Source organism: Aythya ferina, assembly GCF_964211825.1.
Source record: "Aythya ferina genome assembly, chromosome: 5".
Classification (NCBI taxonomy): domain Eukaryota; kingdom Metazoa; phylum Chordata; class Aves; order Anseriformes; family Anatidae; genus Aythya; species Aythya ferina.
The window spans coordinates 22,294,853-22,313,152 of record NC_140301.1 but is presented as its reverse complement, the minus strand read 5'-3'; positions in this window follow the sequence as shown (position 1 = coordinate 22,313,152).

Sequence of the window (18,300 nt, the reverse complement as noted above, 5' to 3'; positions counted from 1 at the left end):
GTACTTTCTGTAGCCATTTGTAATATGTTATTTTGATGTGTTGAATCAAGTTTATTGTTCATTAGGGAAGAGGAATGCTAATTTGAAGTCTGTCTTCTCCTGAGCAACGGTGTTTCTAGGAGACACCTGCAGAGCACTTCAAAAATTATTCCAAAACCTGTGCAAGTTTTGTTCTGAATTTAGGTATGCATACACCTTGGGTATTATTTACTGATTAAAGCTCTGAATTCATTACATCTCATTTAAACTCACATTTAGTTAATAGAGGACCAGTAAATTTTTCACCAAAAGGGTACATCTCTATATTTCAAGCTTTCATAAATTTACCTTCAGCTATAAAGTAGAAAATGAAGTGTAGTTCCAATTCAAAATAAATGGACTATTGTTAGGGCATTTTTTTTTTTTAAAGAGAAACAAACAAACAAAAACATAAAATCCATTTACCCTTTGATGTTGTTCCTTTTTATCTTGACTGATTTTTTTTTAATTTTTTTTTTTAAGTTCTATACATCCTCTTCATAATCCTACTGGAATTCCACAGCTACTGCATTTACATCCATAGCACACTTGCAGAAATCCAAAAGGTCTATTTTCTTCCATTTAATGTAGCAAAAAGAAATCTTGCCTGAATACAAAACATATCTGTTTTGATTATGCAAACTGTTGTGTGTAATTTTGCATCTTCTTTTTATATCATCATGTCCATTGAATCCATTTTAAAGGGAAATCATTTTCTAGAATAAAATGTTATCCTAAGAGCAGCTCCACTTTTGCTGACATGATTATGATTAGGAAATGTAGATCACTGCATATGAATACATTAGAAAAGATTTTTTTCTGATCTAAACTCTACAAGAGAACAAAATATACCACAAATAAATAATCAAGCAGCTTGTATAAGTTTAAAAATAAGTCATGTATTGCAAAGTTTAAAAAAACGTAGCTAGTTTGATCTGAAAAATAACATATCTAATTTACAGCAAAGAGAATCCAGCAACATCATTTTTTTTAATTGGCTAGTAGAAGTGCTAAGGTGACAGGACTGAGAACAGGTAAATCATCTAGGAATAGAAATGCTCTAAGACAGAAAGCCAGCTGGTGTAGTGCTTCCTTTGTGTCAGTGATCCATGTTGCATTCTGTAATAGGGACTGTTCAGACAGTCTGTTGCACAGCTGTTCTTCCTTAGAAACAAACAGCCAGGTCTGTTAGTGGTATCACTCTGCAGGTATTATAATGACAGTAGGGTGGGATTTTTTTAGGTTTTGTTTTGGTTTTAGATTTTTTTTGAAAGTGGTATTCATCTCATTGAAGTAGAGCAGCATCATGGGGATATAAATAAAAGTTGTTTTATGTTGCCTTCCACTTTGGATTAAGTACATTTAATGTGGCTGTAAAGAGAATCTCTTGGAGGCTTTTTTTATATATTTTTTTATTTTGCTATTATTTTGGTGATATGGGCTGATTATTTTGGTGATAACTGTTACTTAATATTAGAAATAAGTCATTAAACACCTGCATCTTCACTAATTTATCTGAAGAGCTTGATTTTTCAAAGGCAAAATTTGGTTTCTGTTCCATGTACTGCTGCAGTGGTCCAAGGAGATAGAGAATTCCCAAAAGCCATAGGCCATTATAATGCTTTTCAGATAGACTTACCAAATGTATCTAGAAAAAGCTAGGATAAATATGTTCTCTGACTGTTCCCATGCAATGGTAAATGGACAACAGAGTAATGGACTGCCAGCTACTAGGGCAGATTTAGTCCAGTAGTCCAAATCTTTTTATTTTTAAGAAAATTGGCAATGTTCTACACTTTGAACACAGTAAAGTTATTTTCCTCCAAAGCATAGAATCAAATCATAAAGGATCATAAATATTTTTAAAGTCACAAATGAACTATGTCACACCACTAATTAGCTGATTATTTTAAAAACAAACACAAAATTAATTATGCCTGCTAGCGAGAGATTTTTTTCCCCACATAGTCCTTATGGAAAGAGTCTGGTGAAACAAATTGTGGCAATGTTAAATAGTGGTATTCCAGGACTGGGTTGACACTGAAGTAGTCACAGCTTTGTGTAAAATAAAGCTTAAACTGACTTGTGGCCACACTGGGGATGAAACAGGAACGTTGAGAAGAAATGCAAGGTGAGGGGAATGATACTGAGTTTAAAAAGCTCTGGAGGCAGAAATGTCTTAGATGTTATTAGGGCTGACAGGAGTTATGGAGTGGTGGACTTTAAGAACTGCTGTTCCCCACAGTGTCTACCAGGGTTTATCCAGAACTAGGAAAATCACAGTTTATTGTAAGGCACTTTTTTTTTTTTTTTCTTTTTCTTTTTTTTTGGCTTCCCTGTCAGTTCAACTTAGTTGTGTTCCTTTTGCCTCATCAATTCTGGGGAAAATAAGCTGCCAAAGTGCCAAAGAACCCTGTGTGGCCTTGATGCCAGACCCAGACTTATGTCCAAGGCACTGCTGAGTGGAGGCCACTGCTCCTTTTTATCCAGTGCTCAGTAGGGAAGAACATGTAGATGCCACAGTCTAATCCAGCTAAATTCACAGAATCACAGAACTGTAGGGGTTGGAAGGGACCTTGAAAGATCATCAGGTCCAATCCCCCTGCCAAAGCAGGTTCCTCAGAGCAGGCTGCCCAGCTAGGCGTCCAGACAGGCCTTGAATATCTCCAGAGAAGGAGACTCCACAACCTCCCTAGGCAGCCTGTTCCAATGCTCCGTCACCCTCACAGTGAAGAAGTTCTTTCGCATGTCAGTGCACAACTTCCCGTGTCTAACTTGTAGCCATTTCCCTTTGTCCTATCCCCACAAACCACTGAGAAGAGGTTGGCTACATACTTCTGTCCCCCACCCCTCAGCTATTTATATACATTGAGAACATCCCGTCTCAGTCTTCTCTAGGCTGAACAGACCCAGGTCTCTCAGCCTTTCTTCATAGGGAAGACGCTCCAGGCCCCATATCATCTTTGTGGCTCTCTGCTGGACTCTTTCCAGGAGATCCCTGTCTTTCTTGTACCAGCTAGCCCAGAACTGGACACAGTACTCCAGGTGAGGCCTGACCAGGGCAGAGTAGAGGGGGAGAATCACCTCCCTTGACCTGCTGACCACGCTCCTTTTAATGCACGCCAGGATCCCATTAGTTCTCTTGGTGACAAGGGCACAGTGCTGGCTCATGGTCAACCTGTCATCCACCAGGACCCCCAGGTCCTTTTCATCAGAGCTCCTCTCCAGCAGGTCGCCCCCAGCCTGTACTGATACTTCAGGGGTTATTGGAGGTGATAATTGGAGGTGTTAGGACAAATGAGAAGTGTTGCCAGTACAAGCTGAACCAGTGCTTATTATATAGTGCTACCCAGCAGGTATGCATAACTTGTTGAATATCATTTTTGAGTGCTAGAATTTATACCATAATACAGACTGGTGTCTGGATGCAAATTCTGGGACTCAGTACTGTGCTGACAAGCAACAATTTCTGAAGAGAAATACCAGATCCAGCATATTAGAAAAGTGACTACAAATCTTTCCTCTCAGTTTCTGTCTTCAGGTGATATATGTGCCTGTTCCCAGTTTCACTAAGCTACACTACCTCCAAAGCACCTCAGGATCCAGACCTAAGAACCAGAGTGAATGTCATGACTGAAAAATTAAAAATGTAGGAGATAGTAGGACTCTCAGTTATTATTATAGCAAATTTCTCTGCAAACATTTTAATTAAAACCAGATTGCTGTTTGAGAAAAAAGTTGGAGGCTTTGAAGAATCATTTCCATGATCAAAATAAACAGCTGTTAGGTACGCCAACATGAAAAGAAGCCCCTTATTCTATTGCATTTATTATGATAAATTTTTTGGCAGAAACAGGACAACAAGGATACAATATCTCACATGGTGACAGTGCTAAATTGTCATTAGCCAGATAAGAGAAATCATTACTGTTACTTTCTGATGTGAGAAATTAGGGATTTAATCCAAAACCAACTGAAGTCTGAAAGAGATTAATCAGTACATAAAAAAGGAACTTAAGGTACAAAATATAAGAGTGACACTGATTTGCAGACTCAATCAAAAGAAGGTAGAATATTAGGGAAGTTTTGGAGGGTCATTTAGGATGGGAAGAAAAGGCTGTTTTTTTTTTTTTTTGTTTGTTTGTTTGTTTGTTTGTTCTAAGTGTTGTTTTAAAAAGAAAGTGTTGCTAGATGAATAGAATTGTTTTTCTTTCCCAAGATACCTACAGAAGTATGCATCATTGTTTTAAGACACCAGGCTGATCACTAAGCAAATCGAAAGAGAGAACTGAAAATGTGTACCTGTGAAGGGATGCTGATATATAAAGAGAATGTTTATCTCAAATACCCCTTACAGTTATGAATAGTTTAGACATTACATGCTTGTGGATTTAGTAAAAATTGAGAGGGAACTTTATCAGATAATGACCTTTTGGCCATTCTTGGGCACACATCATGAAAGTCTATAAAAGATACAACACTGCTTTATGTTCAACTCCAAGAGTTGGACTTGATGATCCTTAAGGGTCCCTTCCAACTCAGGATATTCTATGATTCTATGATTCTATGTGTAATTTTGCTAATTTGGTCTGGTATACAGTATACTTGTAACATTGTTTTTGGTTATTACTCCTACATCATTCAAATAAATAATAGTAATCCCATATACAAGAGGCAAAAACTATTGTTTCTTCTCTATTTTCTCTCTTTCATACATTATTTGTACAATGATTATGAGCTGACCTAGTCTGACATGGGAACTGTATGAACTACTTTCTGTTGGCTACATGGTTTTGGTAGAAATAATAGAATGTATTGGGAACTAAAACTTCTGTGTTTATTGAGCTGGCTTCACAGTTGACTGGAAATGGATAAAGACTACTACCCTTCTCTCTCAATACTTCGGGAATATTCTTATTATGTATATCAAGAATTAAATGTTTCTGAGGATAATTTTGATAGATGCTGTCATTTTTCATTTATTGTGTATTTGATTTATAATATGCAATGCCAAATAGACAGCAAAAATCTATAAAAAATATAATCATCTAATAGGTGATTTAATTAGTGCATATATGTAGAAAATGTAATCTATGATAATTATCTATAATTATGTTTTCCTCGCAATTTAAAATATGTTGTCTTTTTCAGTAGGGAACAACCCTCTTTTTCATTTTTCACCACCTTCCATAGCATTGATTGCCTTTTTGGCAAGAAAAATGCCAAGTTTATTCTATTTGAACTAGAAGAAACCCCAAAGAATTACTGACTGTTTATAGTTATTGAGGAACAGAAACACTGAAGAGGAAAAGGTACAAACACGGAAGTCCAAACAGGTATTTAATTTACAGATATCAAATATAACAACAAGCAATGTAGATTATTAAAGAAAATCTTCCCAATACTGAGATCTATCACTCACCAGTGTCCCATAGGAAACTGGTAAGAGTCTTGTGTGTTTAATTCCTAACATGAAGCTGATGCTGCTGTTTAAATATCTCCTGATTATATCACTGTTTCTGGGACACTTATCAAGGAGTTGGAAGAATTTGCAATTTGGTAGGGTACTGAGGTGGGTAGATCTGTGGGTAGAATGTACAGAGGGAAAGTAGAGCTAGGTTGGAGTATTGCATATATCTGAGCATAATAATGCACAGAGAGTGAGGAATTATTAAAATTCTGCAAGGAGTCTGTGAGAAAATGTCAAAATATGAAGAGGCCTGCCCAGGAATAGCTATAAAAAGTCTACATAAATGCTCCAGAAATATATGCCTCAAATCCTGCATTCACAGATGTGTGGTTTGTAGAACATGTTATTGAATTCCTGTATTATGGTAAATGTAAAGAATTTGTTATCAGAAAAAGCTAGAATATCACTGTTTTCTGCAGGTTTCACTTTGATATTTTCTATTGAATGGACTATTTATACATTCCCATTTATACATATCCCACCTGAGATAATCAGAATTATTCCATTTGAATTTACTCCAATAATAATAGATTTATTATTTTTTTTCCATATAACATGGCAATTCTCTCTCCTGAGGTACAGCCAGAGTCCTGTATATGAGCATATACCCACAGTGTATCAGAGCTTCCCAGAAGGAAGTAAAAGCTTTTGAGGCACTTAACCAATCAAGAAAGATATGAACATAAAATATCTTCCATAACAGTCTGTTAATAGTAGAATTAAACCAATACAAGAGGCAATTTAAACAAATAGTTACAACAAATGAAATAATTTCAAAGCAATTTTTTTTTTCTGATTCCTGTTCAGAGACAAACATTTCATGTTTTGTTCTGTTTCTGAAATTTCATGATTTTGCTTTTTAGAGCTTTTCTAGGGTGAAATTTTTTTTTCTAACTAAGCTGTCTGACTGGGTTGAGGAAGCATTATGCTCCAATGATCAACTTCATTCTTGACTTCTGCTTGATGTTTGATATGAGGAGAGAAGTTGCTTAAGTAGTTCTAGTGGTATAGTACACATTTATGGATGAGAGGTAAAGATAATAATGCAAATGCCATGGATGTAGCTTGAGTATTAGTACAACTGTACTGGAGATGTTATCAAGATATTGATATTAAAGGCATGAATTTTCTTTTAAATGTGGAATGCAACAATTTTGTATGGCAATGATGAATCTTGTATTGTTTGCTTTTAAAACTAGTACAGATCTAAACAAGGTATGGATGGTACAAACATTCTTAGAGATTCAGTAAAACAGGGCAGTCACGGGCTTAGCAAGAAGCTAGGCCTGTTAAGATCAGTGTGGTTTCATTTACCTGTGTCAGTCAAGGACCAGCAGTCGATGAGACAGGCATGTCAAGACCAGATAACTTTTAAAGCATTCCAAAATCTTCACTGAGAAACTGTATTTGGTACAATTTCACACCCACAGATTCCATGACCTGCATGACACTTCTATTAGCCTGATGGTTCTCCTTTCTTCTCTGCCACTCAAGACAATGAGTCATAACCACTCAAGACAATGGCCATGACAGCACACACCCAACACCAATTCTTCACACTGGTGTCTTTCTTGACATGGTCTCTACACAGTGTCACTCAAGCTGAGGTGTCCCTCCTTTCCATCACTTTCCATTCCAGCACAGAAGTATGACTTAGAATCCTACAAAATTGTTTACTGAGGAATTTGCAACTTTTTCAATTAAAGGACCCAAGGAAAAAAAAAAAAAAAAAAGAAAAGCATATGCTTTTCCAATAACATTTTTAAACAACAGGCAGATACAACTGATATCAGATTCAAGGAAATGCAGCTTAAATTGTAACTCAGTTGTGTTTATTGATTGGGATGTTACTTTTCCAATATGAAGTAGCAGAATATTTCATCTGATGCTAATTCTATTAGTTAATATTTTGTGCACACAACTGATCTTATCTGTATGATTGCCAAAAAATGTTATATTCTAGCAGTTGGCATTTAAGGAAAACAGGAACCTGATTCTGGAAGATGTAGGAGAGAATTTTAAAAGTTTGGACTGATGAAAGACAATGATCTGTAAAATCTTCATAGGGCTGTTTAAAATTGACATCCATAGTTCTGGATACGGGGTTGAGAGCCATGTTAAATAATACTGCTCTTCAACAATTTCTCCGATCATCACAGAAAAGACTAATGCATGAAATTCACACTGGAAACAGTAATATGTTATTTTAAACTATGAATTCCTAATTTTTGATTTATTCATTCATGGCATCCTGGGATGTCCAGCACCTCAATTCAATAACAGTTAGAAATCTTATTTTCATTTCTAGGCTGGATTAACTCATTGCTGGTTTATGTCTGCTTGCTTTTTGACAACATGGCTTAAGCAGTTTATTCTTTCTTCCGAAACTGAAGAATTTATTGATAGCAATTAGACTCCCTCCAACTTTCAGTCTGTTAAAATAGACAACACAACAAGGTCTTTCTTCATTCTTTGGGCAAGACAGGGTCACTCATTGTCTGCTCATTTTACTAGTCTTTTCTTGTTCCTTTTCAGTTTGAATTTGGTATTTCTTAATGTTAGTGTCAAGAATCCTAAACGTATTTCACAAGTCTTTTATATGTATATGTAGGTAGGTAGATAGGTTCATACTAATTACATTATACAAATGTAAAAGGGGAAATTAGATCCAATTCATATCCTACATTGGCTGACAGAGAATTTGAAACTCAAATGTCATACTAATATCCCTTCTCCCCTGTACTTAATTCAGTCATTAGATATAAGAAACAGAAGCAGACCAAATAAATCTTATTTTACAGTGGAAATCCTGTTCACTGCAATTCTCTTCAGCTCTTTGAAGGCATATTTTTGTACTTATGAATATCCATAAGTATAGCTAGGTTCCATTTCATATTTTTATTTCTAAAATATCAGTTCAGTTCTCTGTAAAAATTCAATATTGTGCAGCTCATGTAATTGCATATAACAATAAATCATGCACCTTTATCATACCACTTAGTCCTACTCATTGAATATATAACTGTCAAGAAACGACTATGCCATCATATTTCAATTTCAGGAAAAAGATCTTATTTTATTGTGGCTTTCACTCATTCCCAGATGTCCTCCCTTCCTTGAAAGAGACAAGCCTGGGCGATGCCAGATTAAGATGAAATATCATCATCGCAACATATTAATTTTTTTCGAAGATCTTAAAATAGCTTTTTCATGCTTTTGCTGGAACATTTTACATCTTGCTTGAAGGGAAAAAAATATGGATATGAAAATCATCATCATAACTCCAAACTGAGTGGTATATCCTGAAAATGTGGGTTGCGAATTTTAACTGCGGTGGCACAAACACTGTGCAGAAATAAACAAATATATACTGTTATACTGGAGAAAACATGTCCTTTTTGGAGGCTGCACCCTTTATACATAAGTAACAAGCTAAATGTAAATCAGTAATATTTTCTAGGCATACTTATGAGGGAAATGCAAATAAGGTAAAAAGACAAACATCTCTTCTGCACATTTGAACATTATAGGCCTGTCTACTGAATCAGATATATATATATATTTTAGACATATATGAGCACAAATTTTGCTTGTATAAAACATCCAGTTGATATTAGCGAAGTTGTTTTCATTGGTCTAAGATCTGAAAGTATCTACTTGTCTTAGTTCAAATGAGAGAACAGTATTAGACTAATAGCACACTGTACAAAATAATACAAAGCAACTGTAGAGAAGTTTTCAAACAATTTAAAATGCATGTAGAAGATCAGTGCTATATATTTTACAGGACACTTTTAGGATATTTGCATGGGTACCAAATTAGGATATTTTTATCCTTGTGAAATACTTTATGAAAAAAGCTTCAAAGTGAGCTTGTGATATAAAATAAGAGAAAAAGAGGATTAAAAAAATCTTTGTATTAATCCAGTGCTTTGGTTATCAGTCAAAATGATGGTGTGTTAGTAAGGCACTATTAAGGGAATAACTAAACATCAGAAAGAAAGCAGGAAAAATTAAGTCACCTAGGCAGATAAACACAAAATTCAGCATAGGCTCTTTGTTTCAATGCTGAAGGTAGGTAGTATCTAATTTGGATTTTTATTTATGATTTTTCTGCCATTTTGTTGTGGCAAAATGGTTCCCTTTTTATAGTTAGTTTCTTGAATCGTTTCTAAAACAAACAAACAAATAAATAAATAAAATAACTGGATGCAGCTTCCTTTTTAAATATGAGCATACTGCACCTTCCTACTGTGATGTGTTTCTTGTGACATTCATAGCTTAATGTGCTTCCCAACATCTTCCTGCAGACCAGGGCTCTCAATTGTTTATTCATGGAAATTCTGCCCCTCTTGACCTTAATGGGGCCAGCTCTTCACCTGGCCTATGCAGTTGAAATGGGGGGTGGCTGAGAAGATAATGTGCTGCAGCCTCCCAGTTTAAGTATTTGATGTGATCGTTTCTGTAGAATACCTCAAATCACAATTAGCTTGTTATGGTCAAGTGCAAATACAAGCACTTATTTATGACACCCAGAGCAGACAATGTGGCTGCAAATGCTTGTAGAAGCCAGGGATGAAGTGATGGAAGGAAAAAAAAAAAGCATTCCTCATTTTACACTAGGGATATGTGTAATCTCTCTGTCCCAGTCGTTTTTCTCTTTCCCTTATCCAGCTGATTTTATGTTCTTCCTGAAAATGTAGCATTCTGGGCCATGAAAAGAGAAACTTTCCTGTGAGAAAGCTGTTGTCTGAAACTCCCATCAGAGAACACTTTCAGGAGCACTCCCAAGGAGCCAGCTACAGAACTGTGTTCATGTTCCTGGCCTCAGTTCCTGTGCGACACGATGCTTAACTGCTCACCACCACAAGTGGCAAAGAGGTATGAGAGGAAAGGAAAATACTGCTTTTTCCTTTTGCTAGCAGTAATCTGTTATGTCAAAGTAATTGCCTTTGAGATGGTAATCTTCTCTCTTATCACTCTGAGATAGCCATGTTTGGGAAAAGCATATTTGCATTTACAGTTCATCTGCTTTTTGAAGTACTACCATGATTTGTGAGCATTTTAAATTTTTGTAAAATATCACAACTATAACATTGAATTTGAATAAAATAACATTTCAATAACACTCAAATTCAATAAAATGTGATATTTAATTATAGAACCAAAGCTGATAAGAAAAAACATTAACAAATTTTGGGTTTAAGGGATTTTATGTGCCCTGAACCTTACATTGAACTTAGACACATAACACAATGTATGCTGTACATTTCCTTATTGGTCTAAAATTGTAGCATGTAGACAGAAGCTTTTACTCACCATAAGAGTTTTCTAGACTGGACCCAGATGTTGTGTAATGGAAACAAGAACCATTGTAATGAAATTCTTGAAGGTGTATATTCCCTATAAATATGTAAGCCATTAGAATCTGTTATATCAATGTCAGATCTTCTGTGCTATAGAGATGACCCTCCTTGCTACCACTGAGTTCACCTCTTTGCCATCACTGTCCAGTATCTCTTGCCTTCTCCTTCGTACTATAAATAATGTCCTCCCACCAACCCATATGTCTGGCCAGGAGATACACATTTCATCAGCTGCTTTCAGCTGAGAGGTTGGTTAAAAGCCCAGCCAGGATGCACACCCTGCTTTTTATAACAGTACACATTGCTGCTAAATAGCTGGCATGCTAGAGAAACTGCTTTGCGGGCTGCATGAAGTCCCTGAGCCGTATGTTATGCAGGTCTGTTCTCCAACTTAGTTTTGTTTATTTCTGTGTGTGTCAGTGGTAGGATGTGGAACTGTGATCTCTTCTTATTTAAAGATGTCAATATATTTCAAAGGCACAGGGCTTTTTAAAATCATTATTACATTGGTATGTTATCATTTATTTTTAATATGAATATTTTTATATAGTAGTCATCTCAGAGTAAACAACAGATGTATACACCTATATTATGGTTTAGGGCTGATGATAGTATTAAACAACAATAACAAAACATGTCAGAAACTTTAATGATGAATAATGTGACGAAGAAGGAACACTCAAAGTTCAGTTCTGCTTCTTTAAAAAAAAAAAAAAAAAAAAAAAAAAGACTGAGAAAGACCCATACTTCCTTTCCACGACATTCTAAAATGCAAAAATCCCTGGTCATATATATAGTTGCTACTAAAAATAAAAGCTAATTTAGCACAGATTTGATTTTTATTGCTTTTATTTGCCTCTGAGCATGCCTTCCCCTTCTTCTGGAGTAAACAAAAAATAAAAATTATTCCTACAGTATAGTGACTCCTTCTGCCATAAAGTGCATAGGCTTAGTCCTGAAGAAAAAGGAAGGGTTTTTATCATTTGAACCCTGATCTGTTTTGGTTCTAGAAGTTTTAAGTCTCACTAATGCTCAAACCAATGCACAGCATTAGCTGTGTGGTATCAAGCATGAGTTGTTATAATTGTTAAAACCTCTGCTACAGAAGTTGAGTCACTCCAGTCATTGTCAGTAGAAAACAGCAAAAGTATGACCCCAGTGAGAAGAAAGTAGCAGCAGGAGAAAGTAGTTGATTCAGCGATGAATAGAATGGGGTTGACATGGATGGCTACAGCACCTTCTAAGAAACCAGTGTAGGGCCAGAAGACTGATCTGGCCATCTCATTGATGTTGAGTGTTGAGAGACACATATACTGAAGTTTAACATATTAATAAATAACAGCTTTTTTTTTTTTTTTTTTTTTTTTTTCCTAGCTCATTGCAAATGGAAAATATTCCCATAAATTACTGTGTGGTAGTTTACCATCATCAAGGTAGTCGTGAACACTTATGACCCGAATTGTTTAATTGTGTGTATCAATTTTGTAAGCAGTGTAATTTAACACTCTGCAAAGTGTTTTATTTTTCATCTTCATAATCTCTAACAGAAATGTTATTTAACTTGAGTAGAGGCATCTCAGTGCAAGGGCAACTTGTTTATAATTGCACTGTTGTAGATGTGAAGGTTGGATATATAAAATACTAATTCTGATAAAATGGGAAAGGGAAGATTAGGAAAAGGGAAGAGTAGGAAAAAATGTAGCGTAGGAAAAAATATAGCATAAGAAAAATAATGAATCAGTATTTCAGAAATTTTACTCTATCTGTGTGTATGTATAGAGAGCATTGGATTTGTTAGTTGACTAAGAGTGTATTGCAGACACTAGGAAAGAAGTCCTGTTGATCACCTTAGTGAGATATTCTCATTATAAGCAAGAAGAAAAGTTTATTTTTTATTTTGGACCTAAGAGACCACAATTTTATTTTAAAACTGCAACAGAGTAAAAGCAACTGAAATATGGTCTAAGAAGGGGATAGTAGGAAACCTTAGGTATTGAAAGATAAAAAACACCTTACCAGTGGGATAAGGTGTTACAAACCTTGTTCATGTCATCTACTCCATAATAACTATCCATTTTTGTATCTTTCTGAGTGGTACAATGCAATGTAAGCGTGTTACAGGCAGTTCTTGAAGAGGATGAGAAACATAAGTTCAGAGGGTAACTCGTTCATCTACACACACCCTTAACACCTCTCAAGTTGTCCAAGTGAGGGATGCTTACAGATAAGATGAAATGATTATGTAAAAGCAAGTCCTATCACATCGCAGCTGACTGCAGAAAACTTGCAGCCTGGAACATGAACTAGCATACATTTAAACTAAGACTGGACCACAGAGATGTATATTTTCAGTAAGTGAACTCCATCTATATTTCATCTTCTAAAGTACACTGTGTATTGTGTAAATTTTTATTATAACTGTGTTCCTCACTAAAGGTTTTCCCCTACATAGCCCTTACAGAGATTCCAGGTTCCTTAAACACAGGAAAGCATTTATAATTGTATCCTTACTCTGATACATTGGTTAAATTAAAACTATCATATATGATGAATGAAGAAAAAAGCACGGTTCTTAGCAAAATGCAATATGGAGAAGCCATGCTTAAGCCTGTCAAGAAGGAGAAATGTTTCTAAATTGTGAGTAAGTATCAGAATCACAACATTCTCGATGTTTGCTGATGTTGTTTTGTCTTTTAGAATACACATCTAACTGTTTCCAACTTTTGTGTAAAACAAAAACATAGAGTTCAAGACCATCTTACTGTCCTGACTTTGAAATTGTATACTATTTGGTAATTAGACTTTACAGCATTTCAGCTTTGTACCATTACTCTTGTACTCACTTATCCTCTCCCTGTTATTATTAACTGACTAGTTGAATTTCAGCTATTTTTTTAATGCATTTTTTTTTCTGCAATTTTTAAAATCTGGTAATATTTATGAACAATGAAATGCCATTCTACCTCAAATACTGGATATGTATATGATATATGCTTACCACTACAGACTAACAACTGTTGGCATGTTTATCAATTACTGTGCAGCTCTTATCAGGAGACAATTTAGAAAGTGTAAAGTCAAATGCACGTCGCCAAATCACTTCATGATTTCATGAAGTCATCTTTGTTCAGGTGTAAAATGTTGAAAAGCTTGCAATTCACTCTTCACCTGAATACTTGATAACAAACTGGTGAAGAACAGGTCTTGAACTGAATTTGAGCTGATAGGTGACTTAAGCGCTTTGGAGAATTGTACTATATATGTTTAAGTTGACTTAAAATTATGATAGGAGTTTCAATAATGATGATCTTTCAAGCTCTCTACACTGAGTCTGAAAAAAAACTACTGTAAATTGTAGAACGTCAGAACCTTTGAAATGTCTTTGAATAAACATGGCTGTAGATTTCAAACTCAATCTGTAAAACATGCTTTATTGTACTTTAGGTATATTGTTCCATTCATATATTTCTTCAGTCTCTTTTATTTGAACACTGATAATGAGATCTACATAGCCAATTTACATATATTTATACAGCTAATCCAAAGGAATTTCTGTGTCTTGCATGACTGTGCATATTTACTAGAAAAGTTTGTTACAACGTGAATGTTTATTTTGAAACCAGGGAAGCTACAGAGTTAAAGTTAAAGAAGTAATGGCAGTGATGCTTATATAAAGGATATTTACAAAATTACTGGTTGCTACTACTAAATGTAAAGTAGGCACTTTATATTTTTTTTTTCCAAAATGGGAAGGAATGCCATAATGATTGGTAATGATAATTGGCCAATCTGAGAACGATTTTCCAGAATGAACATTGTTGTGGTTGCCAGTCTCACTTGGTGATTTACAAATTAAAGACAGGATAGAATTCAATTCACATAACTTTATCAGCCTAGAAGATGGTCCTGTATTCCAAGCTAACTGATGGGCTTCCTCTATGATGAACTCCAGAGTGCATCTCATATCTCCTTAGACAGCTGTGGTAATTATCCTCATGGAAGTACTTATTCCATTGATTGCAGGACAAACTCAGATTATGAATGTGGACAAAATGCCTAATTTTAATAATATAATTATTTGAAATAAACCTTTTCCTTTGAGTTACACTTTCCACAATAATGTAAGAATAGGCTTAACTAATAGCTTAGTAGTAGTCATATTTAAAACTGACTAAACTGGATGATGCATGTGTTTTAGGTTACATAGGTGTCTAAATATTTTGCTTGACCCTGGTTTGAATCTGTATGGTGTGGACACAATTCCTCTTTCAGTTGTAGCTCTGTTAGCTGAAGTTTACCAACCCCAGATTGCTTTCAGTAGCTGCCTGCCATCCAGTTAGTTCTCTTGCTGGAGCTGTTGCTGAGATTGCTTTCTAGCTATTAAAATTAAAATGAGCTGGCATAAACCATTGAAATAATAGATCTTTTTTGCTTGCTTGCTTTGCTAACCTAACTCACTTTGAAATAAATTAGGGAGCGGTCACACAAGTAGTTTAACCAGTGGATCTGGCAAGGCAGCATTCACTGGCAAGAGGATGGCAACCAACAGTTGGGGGTTGGCTAGGGATGATAATCTTCAGCTGGTCCTGTGGGAGCAGTAATGCAGAAACAATTACACAAAGCTCCCAACTGTATCTTCTTTTGAAGGGCATCATTTGTTTTTGTCCAATTGTGTTCAGTCCCCTCATTTACCACTAGAAATTATTCTATGGTTTCCTATTTCTAATGTAAATGTAGGTAAAAGAAAAAACTTCATATTCTAAGTAAATAAACCTCACAGATTAAGTTATTTAGACAGACTAAGCATTAGACCCATTTGTATTAAGAGTATACAACTATAAATAGTAAGGAAGCAACTTTGCAGTTTGCAGGCTGATTTTTTGCTAAAGTTAATTATAGGAACAAAATGCCTTAGAAATTCAAAATATCTTCTCTAGTGAGATATTATGTGAGAATTCCTGGAGTTGACATTGACACACAAAAAGAAAAGAAAAACAGAAAGAAAAATGCTTTACCACTGCTTTGAAGCATAGTCATCTTGGAAGCTGACAAGAAAAAAAAAAAAAAAAAAAAGAGTATGCGTTTTCTAATGCTTTAGATCTAGCATGTCCAAATACTACAACTTACTCGGTAAATGGTGTGGTGATAAGCTTACTACTGGCAAACTTGTTCAAAAAGAGAAAATCTCTGAAGTTTGTAATTTGGTAATCTAGCTGTTTGACAATTATTACTGTTACAAGGAGTCTAATCCACAGGCAAAGAAAAAAAAAAAAAGCAAGCATATTCTGCTTCTCAGTCCTCGTTTGCCCTTATGAAAGTCATCTTATCTTGCTGTTTTATGAATTCTATAATATTTTATGGTATTTATGTACCATGATAATCCAAAAAGATAATTTGTTGTTGAAGTGATTTTTGCTTTAAAGTGTGTTTTTTCATGATTGCTTGTTCATGAAACTCAATAAGCTAAGTTTTGCACATGCCATTCTTGACATTTTATATAGTTCACATTGTTTTTATATAAATGCAAGCTTCGATTTTTAAATAGTATTATTTAATATACAATATACAGACAAGTTTTATAGCTGTTAATTAACAAGTATATATGTTGGTCTACAAAATTAATTAATTAATATTATTGCCTTAGACATTTTTGCAAAATGGTTGAATTTTTCAGACAGTATGGATAAGTTATGCAGAAAATAAACAGAATTCTACTTGACAGAGGTATGATGCCATTTTAAGAGGCTGACTCACTGTACACTTGGAAGATCATTACCTTTTTCTATCACATATTCAAGAATATTTTCATAAAAGAAAAAGTGAGCCAAGAGTTTACTCAAGCTAATATTAAAAAAATTTACTAAATATTTTGAATTTATTTCTTTTGGAGAAATGTCATGGTACTTTCTACCATTCTTTTATGATATAAATTTTGACTATTTCTAATTAATATGAGCAGTCAGAGCACCACACTCTTTTCTCACTGTGGTGACTAGCCTTTGCTGGTAATTGAATGGTAGCCTTAAACAAGGTGAGGTCATGAAGCTTATTTATCTGACACGGTGAATTCTATGCCTGTGTAAGAGGGGAAAAAGGATGTTTTTTTGCCCTCAGGGTATTAGTCATGGTCCATAGGTTCGTGGGAAAAATGTAGGAAGTCTCAAAAGTGTGTTCCTATTATTTCAATTTTTCTTAGACTTCATTTGAATCCCAAAGTGAATTTGCTATTATTCCTTTGAAAGGTGCATAGGAGGGTACCAACAGTCTTTGAGGAGCAACACCTGCAGTTGCATTCAAAGGCATGACTTTTCCAAGCAGTTTCTGAGCTGCCTGGTATTATCTCAGGAAGGATAAAGGCCTAGGTTTTTTACCTGACTGGCAGAAGCATTCCACCACCAATAGAACTCTAAACATTGTTTTAGAAGTAATGAGTCCTGCTGGTTTCATCCTGCAAGACCTTGAAATCCCACAGGGCAATGTGGTTAGAAATAAAACAGAAGGCTGAGGCTTTTAATGAGTTTCCTATCCACAGATGCCATCAAGCTTTTATACTATTCATTTTATTTCTACAGCTTCAACAAAGGATCCCAGTGTTGTGGGCAATACTCTGACAAGTGCAGTTCACAAACTTGCCAGAAATATAGACTAGACAATAAAAGATCATTGAAAGAAGTAAAAGAAAAAAGCAAAATAATAAAAAAATGAACTCAAATATGGGATACTTTACTCACAAAAAGTGAACATAGCACAATTCAGACAAACTGAACTAAGTGCTTGAAGCACTGAATGGGGATATGAGTGCAAGTTTCTATGATGTTAAAGAAGTTATGACGACAAAGAAAAGTGAACTGAATAGGGCCAGTGAGAAGTCAGTGTGCATTTTGTGAATGTCCTTCGTGCAACACTAAATTGACTGTTCTCAACCTCTTCACTGTAAGTTGATCTTAACTATTTGAAGTCTTCTCCACAGTCAGAGAAAACGAAAATCGTTAATGAAGAAGCAGGGTTTTTTTCCTATCAGAAGGTGAGGGTAAATACATCTGTGGCTGCATACAGGGATATGTATGTGTGGGTTTGGAAGATACTACATTTCATTTTACATTTTGCACATTTCATCTCACTGTCTTTCAACTCTTTGATTTCTGCCTGTGGAGTTCCAGGTCCTGATTGGATAGTATTATGCAGGCCGCTCTTGCTTCATCCCTAGTAAAATACAGAGAATTTTGTTATTCTAAGAGTAGAAGTGACTACACAGGTTGAAAAAACTTGCCTTTTATTGTATCCTTTTATCCCTTGTTCAAATACAAATGAAAATTCTCATTGGGAAGCACAAAAATATTTTCTTTTCAGTATTTTTGTCCTGCAGCTGTTATGAACAAGTTCATGTTGAAAACTTGTGAGAATGGTTCAAATCGGTTCAAAAGCCAGAAATGGCTTAGACTGTAA